Source organism: Oreochromis niloticus, linkage group LG1 (genome assembly GCF_001858045.2).
Source record: "Oreochromis niloticus isolate F11D_XX linkage group LG1, O_niloticus_UMD_NMBU, whole genome shotgun sequence".
Lineage (NCBI taxonomy): Eukaryota > Metazoa > Chordata > Actinopteri > Cichliformes > Cichlidae > Oreochromis > Oreochromis niloticus.
Window position 1 is genome coordinate 31399550 of NC_031965.2, and position 6674 is coordinate 31406223.

The window sequence follows — 6674 nt, forward strand, 5'->3', positions numbered from 1 at the left end:
GCAGCTGACTCATTTGATTAATGAGCTGGCATGATGTAACCACGGGGGGAAATGGGTTAGTGCACCTGGTCGTTTACACAGTTTTTCATTCATTTGGAAAATGGAGCAAACAGTCAAAGAAACTGTTTTAAAGCACCCACTACTCACAATTGTACATTTTTTAAATAGCTGAATGATTGACTTTCTGCTAATTTTGTCATGACCTCCCCAATAAATGTCAATCTTTTTGACAGAAATATAGCTTTTAGGTCATGGCCTACGAGCGTTGTGTGTAGGGCAGTCTTGCACACGCATGCACTGTGTTTAGTTGCCTGAAAACACACTTAAATAATTGTGGGGGACACAACCGTCCCTTTAGCAAATCGCCTTCTACCCTGAAGATGCATGGAGTTTAACCGGCAGCTAATATTGGTCTGTCATATATTGCTTTTCTTTTGTCTTTGTCAGTGGTCATTAAAAGGTCAGGGAGGTGATGTGAAGTTGTAAAATGGTCTGAGTGGTGCTGACCTATGGCTGCCTGAGCATTCCTAATGTAATAGTAGGGCCCGCGGGCCAGTCCTGCCAATACTGGGCTGATTATAACGAATCAGGTCCCTCTTAACACAATAATGTGATCAATTTCTCATTGCACCAAATGAATAACGTGGCAGACATGGAGCTCTGTGTGACCTGCTGTTAACCCTCTGGATCATTATTCATATCAGTGCCTGAAAAGAGACTAAGGCAAGGAGACAAGGAGGGAAATGGAGAAAGAGATCCATTTGGGCTAATTATTGCTAAGACAGAGGTGCTTTCCTAAATGCTTGAATGTCCTGGGACTGCTTTAAGACATCTGCTGTGTGAGTACTACCAATGAAACTCTGGACCTGGTTTACTTTCCTTTGGGGATTTAAAAGGGGTGACAGATGCTTTCCTATTCCCCAGCTAGTAGTAGCAGTATTTCACTCATACATCCACAGGAGGCTGGACAGACTAAGCCCGGCTCAGTAACATGGTAGACCTGTCTCTGACTGCTTTCTCCCTGCTTGGCACCTGTTCCTTCCTGGTACTTAACATGAGGACACTTGGTAACATACCTGTTCTCCACGTTGACAAAGCCACAGCAGCAGTAGCGCTGCTAAAAGGATCATAATTAGCTTTATCAGCAATGCATCATACATAAGAGAGCTCCTCTTTGACACATTTGAGCTCCATAAATCTGGACGCTTCTACATTTACTTCAGGTAGGCACTTACCCTTGAGTCTTTGTTCCGGCCTAAGTAATAGAGCTGGGTCTGAGCAGGCAGGATTTCTCAGTATTGTAACCAGAGGCCCTGTGCATCTGTGGCAGGACCCATGTGGGAGCACACGACACTCTGGGGCGAAGCTTTGAGCTTTACACGACACCCAGTCGAGCTCGACGGGTAGGATGTGACACGGTCATCGCTCTTCATTTATTTACCTGTGTTTTTTTTTTTCCTTTTTGTGTCACAGTCTTTTGCCAAGTTTGTGTGCACTTCACCTGACACCCAATATCTGGACCTATTGCTTTCATCTCCTCGAGTATTGGTCTTCACTTATCTCACTCTCGTCATCTAACTTTAATCAAGTAAATGGATGCATTTAAATGTTGCTAATTTCACTTTGGTAATTGCATGTGTATAATTAGGTTTGATCAAAGGAGCAGCTTATATAACATGAGGCTACCGGTGCATAGTTTCCCAGATCTATAAAACCTTAAACCCAGTGCAGTGCAATTTCCTGCAATATTTTAGCACAACATAAAATAACTGCCATTTTTCCAAAGATTTATTGTGGAAATGCTAAACACAGAGCTGCTCATTGTGGAATATAATGACAACTCGTGTATTCTTTTCTTCTCTTATATTTGACTTTGCCTTAGAAGACAAGCAAAATCACACCAGATGTCTGTATCCTGCTACTTTATATCCAGTTCTGTAGACTACAGTAAATCCCTCTTGTCGCTCTGTTCACACACAGGCCTGATGGTCTTAGCATCTGGCCACATGGCTGAATCTCTGTATCTCTCTTTACCCACCAACCCCAACCCCCTTCTTTCCCCATTTTCTTTGCTCCTCTGTCTGCATTATTCTGAAGCATGTAAAAGGCCTGAATGACGCTTCCAAGGCCCTACACAATTTTATTTAAGCCATTACAGTTCCTGGGAGTATATTCGGGGGAGGTAGGGGGCTCAGTTCCACATGAGAAGACTTCCTCCTCACCAGGCAGTGTTTAAAGAAGAGCAACAGGTGGCTGCTGGCAGAGGGAACCTGAGGCTAAGTGGATGTCAAAGTGGAATTGCGGCTGAATCGCGGCTATTTATTTGACCCTGCTCACATCTGCACTCTTCCCCTCTGAGAAGGAAGAGATGGGAGGGGAGATGAGCAGAGGGGTGTTTTGTTCGGCTCTTCTCCCCAAGTTAATGTGTGGCTGGAGGATGTGTGGCAGGGTAAGGGGGATAGGGGAAATTAAACATGGTATTAATTAAAGCCCTATGTTCACATGTCCGCCCTGACTACCTGTTTATGTATGGAAGTAACATCATGTGCAGACAACATGAAGAAGGCTCAGTGGTATGGAGGTGTTTTTCTACATGGTGTGTGGGCATATCCTGTTAATTCACAGATTATTTTATTATGTGAGAAAAAAACTATAAATATAAATACAAATGAAAACATAAAAATATGCACTGTTCTCAAAAAATTGTAAAGTGTAAAAAAACCACAAAAAGACAATTTTTACTTGATATAGAAATATTACATCTTGATCGTTCAGGTTCTCTATTGCTATTTCTTCTGTTGTCTAAAATAGGGCTTGGCGCTTAATTTTTTTCCAAAGGATCCCAAAAGAAACTGGGACTGTTGTGGGGGACCACACAGATGAGATGAACTCCATTTTGCTCAATATTAATTTTAGCTCTTTATAAACTACTACTGGTAAGAGTAGATGTTAGCTTCCAGTTGTGGCCCCATGGGGAAAATAGTTTCCCACCTCCAATATACCAGATTTTTTCAGTGGGTGACAGGTCTGGTCTGTAGCCAGACCAAACTGTTTCTGGAGCCACATAGAATATGGTGTTATGTATTCCCCAGGTGTGTAGCTGAAATAACCTGGTAGTTCTTCAAAAGACATTGATGAGAGTATGCAATGCTCTGAAACCTACTTAGATCATTCAGCATTAATGGTGCCTTCACAGATATCCACTAATGCCTCTCCACACCATCAATGATGCTGACTGTTCCCACTCAACTTTGGAGTGCAGACTTGTCGTGTGGGCCCAAAAATCCCAGCCATTCAACATTAGGAAACTTTTTTTGTCCTTTGCCTCTTCTGTTCTTTTGTAATATAATTTATAAAACACCCAAATTATTTTCAGTTTTAAAATGAAAAACATTATTCTTAAATTGTTGCAGTCTTTCATGGACTATTTGCACTTTCTTAATCCCATCACGTTACTGACCTTTGGCCAATTAACCTTATTATTGTCTTCCATAAGGGGATTTTCTTCTTTTTTTTTTCCAAGTATGACACTTTTAGAGCCATTTCTGGGCCACTCTCAACCTATTTGCAAAATTTTACCAATAATGAATTAAATATTCATACATTTTTTAAAAGTATAAATTTATTGGTGTTGTTTTACTGTTACTAGCATTTAAATAATATGCCTGTCACAACATTATATTATGTTTTAATCTACATTTTACACCTTACTTCAACTTTGTGTAAATGGGATTCTAAAATCCAATCTTACCTTACACCTAATCATTCTATAATAAAAACAATATGGAGGGAAAAAGATTTAAAGCAGCTTACAAATGGTGCTTTTTTCCATATCTGTGTGAATAAATAAAAGTTTACAGGAACTCAAGATGCGCCTTTATGACATCATCCCTTAATGTTTTTTTACCACAGGCATTCACATTTTCCCTGAGAGTCTCCTTAACCTGCATTCACAGGCCAGTTTCTTTGCTAACAGCCTGGCAAGAGAGTTTCTAAACACCAGTCATGTCAAGGGTTATTGGCAGTGAAAAGAGAACAGTGGCCAGGTCTGGGAAGGATCCCTGCATGTCTTTCCTGTTGGCCTCAGTGTTTCCATGCTGTTATCAACCCAGCTGATAATGCGGAGCTTCAGGCGCTTTTTCTCAGGACCCACAGCACGCTGCCACACATTCTGATGGCGTGACACAGACCTCCACCACAGAGCCCCCTCTGTCTGAAGCAGAGCACACTGCCAGGCCGAGGCCTGCAGCTGGTACGCATATTGGTGAAGGGCTCTGCCAGCCCGCCTCCTACTAACGATATCTGAAGATACAGATCGACTGTACGCACTGCCCTTGTTACAGTTTTGAAGAGTTTCAGAAAATATTTAGTCGTACCAAATGCACAGAAAAGCAGGCCGAGTCCCATATGCAGGGATCATAAGCAATAATGTGGCAGGAATTAAAAACAAGCCAGTGTGACATTTGCTTGGTACTAAGAAAATGTACAGCAAATAAAGACACGTTTTAAATGTAAGACACATGTATCTGTTTTCTCCTTTACCTCATTTAAATGCAGTGTTACTTCAAATGAACTGTTACTTCAAACTGTGAGTTGAAAGTGAGTTGAACTAAATGTAAATATTAAACATATAAATGTTCACTTTCAGTAAAACAGCTGTGTTATCTCCAGGGTTTTGCCTTGTTTGTTAAAAAAAAATAGTGATCTTTGCATTTTCCTGTTTACCACGTGGCTTGGCATGGAAGCCATTTCATAACTGCACCACACATCTTGGATCTATCATAATTCCCCTTTGTGGAAAACCCTTGTGCAATATGTAAAGCATTTTCAAGACAGCTTAAATCAGTTATGGTGTCAGTAAAGTTTGTTTGCTTGTTGATAATAATAGTATTTGAACTAATATGAGTAATGCTTGGTAAAATTACACTGTGATTATTGTTTGTTTCAGGGCTCGTCTTATTTTCCTGTTTTATAAAAAATGATAAGGATATTAAGCTGTGACTGATTATTGGTGTTTAGTTATATATGGTGTTAATGAATTATTCTCAGCTGCTTTCCTCCATGTCTGTAACTAAGTGGGAGGTAGCTCCCAGACTGAGGCACAGTAAAGTTTATTAAACACATCAGCTGGTTTGCAGCAGACCATTACTGAAATGTTATATTCCAGCAATGAGAGATCAACAAATAGGCCTGGGAAATAACAAGCAAGAGGACTTTGGTCTTTTAAACCAGAGAGCATTATGCTAACTTTGAAGGAGGAATTTATTAAATCTCTTACAACAACTGAGGGGCTCTATATTTAACTTTGCCAGAGCACTTCGGACAAGTATTGGCTGTGGTTTCCACTTGGCTCTGAGAGCAGACTGGTGGCTGCGAGGCAAACTTCTGGAGTCCCCAGTTCCTAAAATGAAACAGCTGCAGAGTGTGACACGCTGAGAGCAGTGGGGCGTACAGAGGAGGAGTTTTCATGAATGAAGTCAGTGGGAGGGGGAGGAGAGAGGAAGCTAGCTCGGGGTTAAACACTACTACGTAGGTGTGTCATTAAAAGGGTTTGAAGGACGTAGAAAGTATGGGTGTGGACTCGGTCTTGGGTCATATAAGTTCAGTTTGATTCATAGCATAAGAGAGGAAACGATGTTGTTGTTTACACTGGCTCAGGGTGCACAGCAACCCACTGTGTAATTTGTAGTGTAGTTTGCACAAATCTGCCCCCAGGGAGCCATGAGAGGCTGTCCTACATAGGCTGTTCCCCCACTGCCAGGGCCCTGTATGTCCCTCTGCTGCCGGCAGAGAAAGAACAGAGCACCACTTGGACCACGCAAAGGGATATTAAAGTCCAACGCTGAAATTAAACTTCAGAGTCTGACTTGAGATGAACCTCCAAAGCTATCTAGCAGCCCTATTCTGCTCTGTGCCAGTACAATATCTGTATAATTAATAACCATGGGACGAAAGAGAGAGAGAAATGCACTTTGCCAAGCCAGGGCCGAGCCATGTGTGTGACGGTACAGAGCTCACACACATTGTTTGGATTGGTGAGACAAAAAAATGTGCTATAAAATACTTTCTGCTGAATCTGTGGAAAAATTGCGGAGGGAAGCAACATGCTCTTTACATCTACCTGTCCAATCAGCGTCGGGCTGCTGGGTGGGGATGGCATCCAGCTGGTGTTGGAATATGAGTCACAAATTTAACACATTCTAGTGTGGCAGCGTGGTGGTTGTCTAATATTCTCATGGTGCGTAAATAAATGTATCCAGATCATTCTTTGTTGGATAAAATCCAAGTTGAAGAAATTCACTGTTTTTGTTTGTTTGTTTGTTTATTTTTAAAGATATATAACTATATGTCAATCTTGTATCACACTGAAATACTACTTACAGTTGCTCTTTTGAATTTATAAAAACTGAACTCAGTTTTTATAACTGAACACAAATCTTTTGAACAAACAGGAAGCTGGCAGCCACCTTCTGATTCCTGTAACTATACAGTTTTCCTCGAACTTGCTTTCGAGTATAATGAAGGTCTTCAATGATGGTTACATCTGCAAAGCATATGCTAACAGTATCTTACAGTGGTCTGAGTGCATAACTTAAATTTTTTGGATGGGTGGTCTCAGTGGTATTTATATTTATTAACCTCTGCATTCTTTACACCCTGCTTGATCCCTCTTT

General features: G+C 41.1%; 1 long non-coding RNA gene across 1 annotated transcript in view; it reads left to right on the forward strand.

The window, feature by feature from the left end:
• The window catches only part of LOC109202623 (uncharacterized), a 43860-nt gene extending 38889 nt beyond the window's left edge, over window positions 1-4971 (forward strand). The window contains exon 5 of the long non-coding RNA XR_002062575.2: window positions 3913-4971. This is a non-coding gene — a long non-coding RNA (uncharacterized LOC109202623). The remainder of the gene's footprint in view (window positions 1-3912) is intronic.
• The last annotated feature ends 1703 nt before the right edge of the window (window positions 4972-6674 follow it).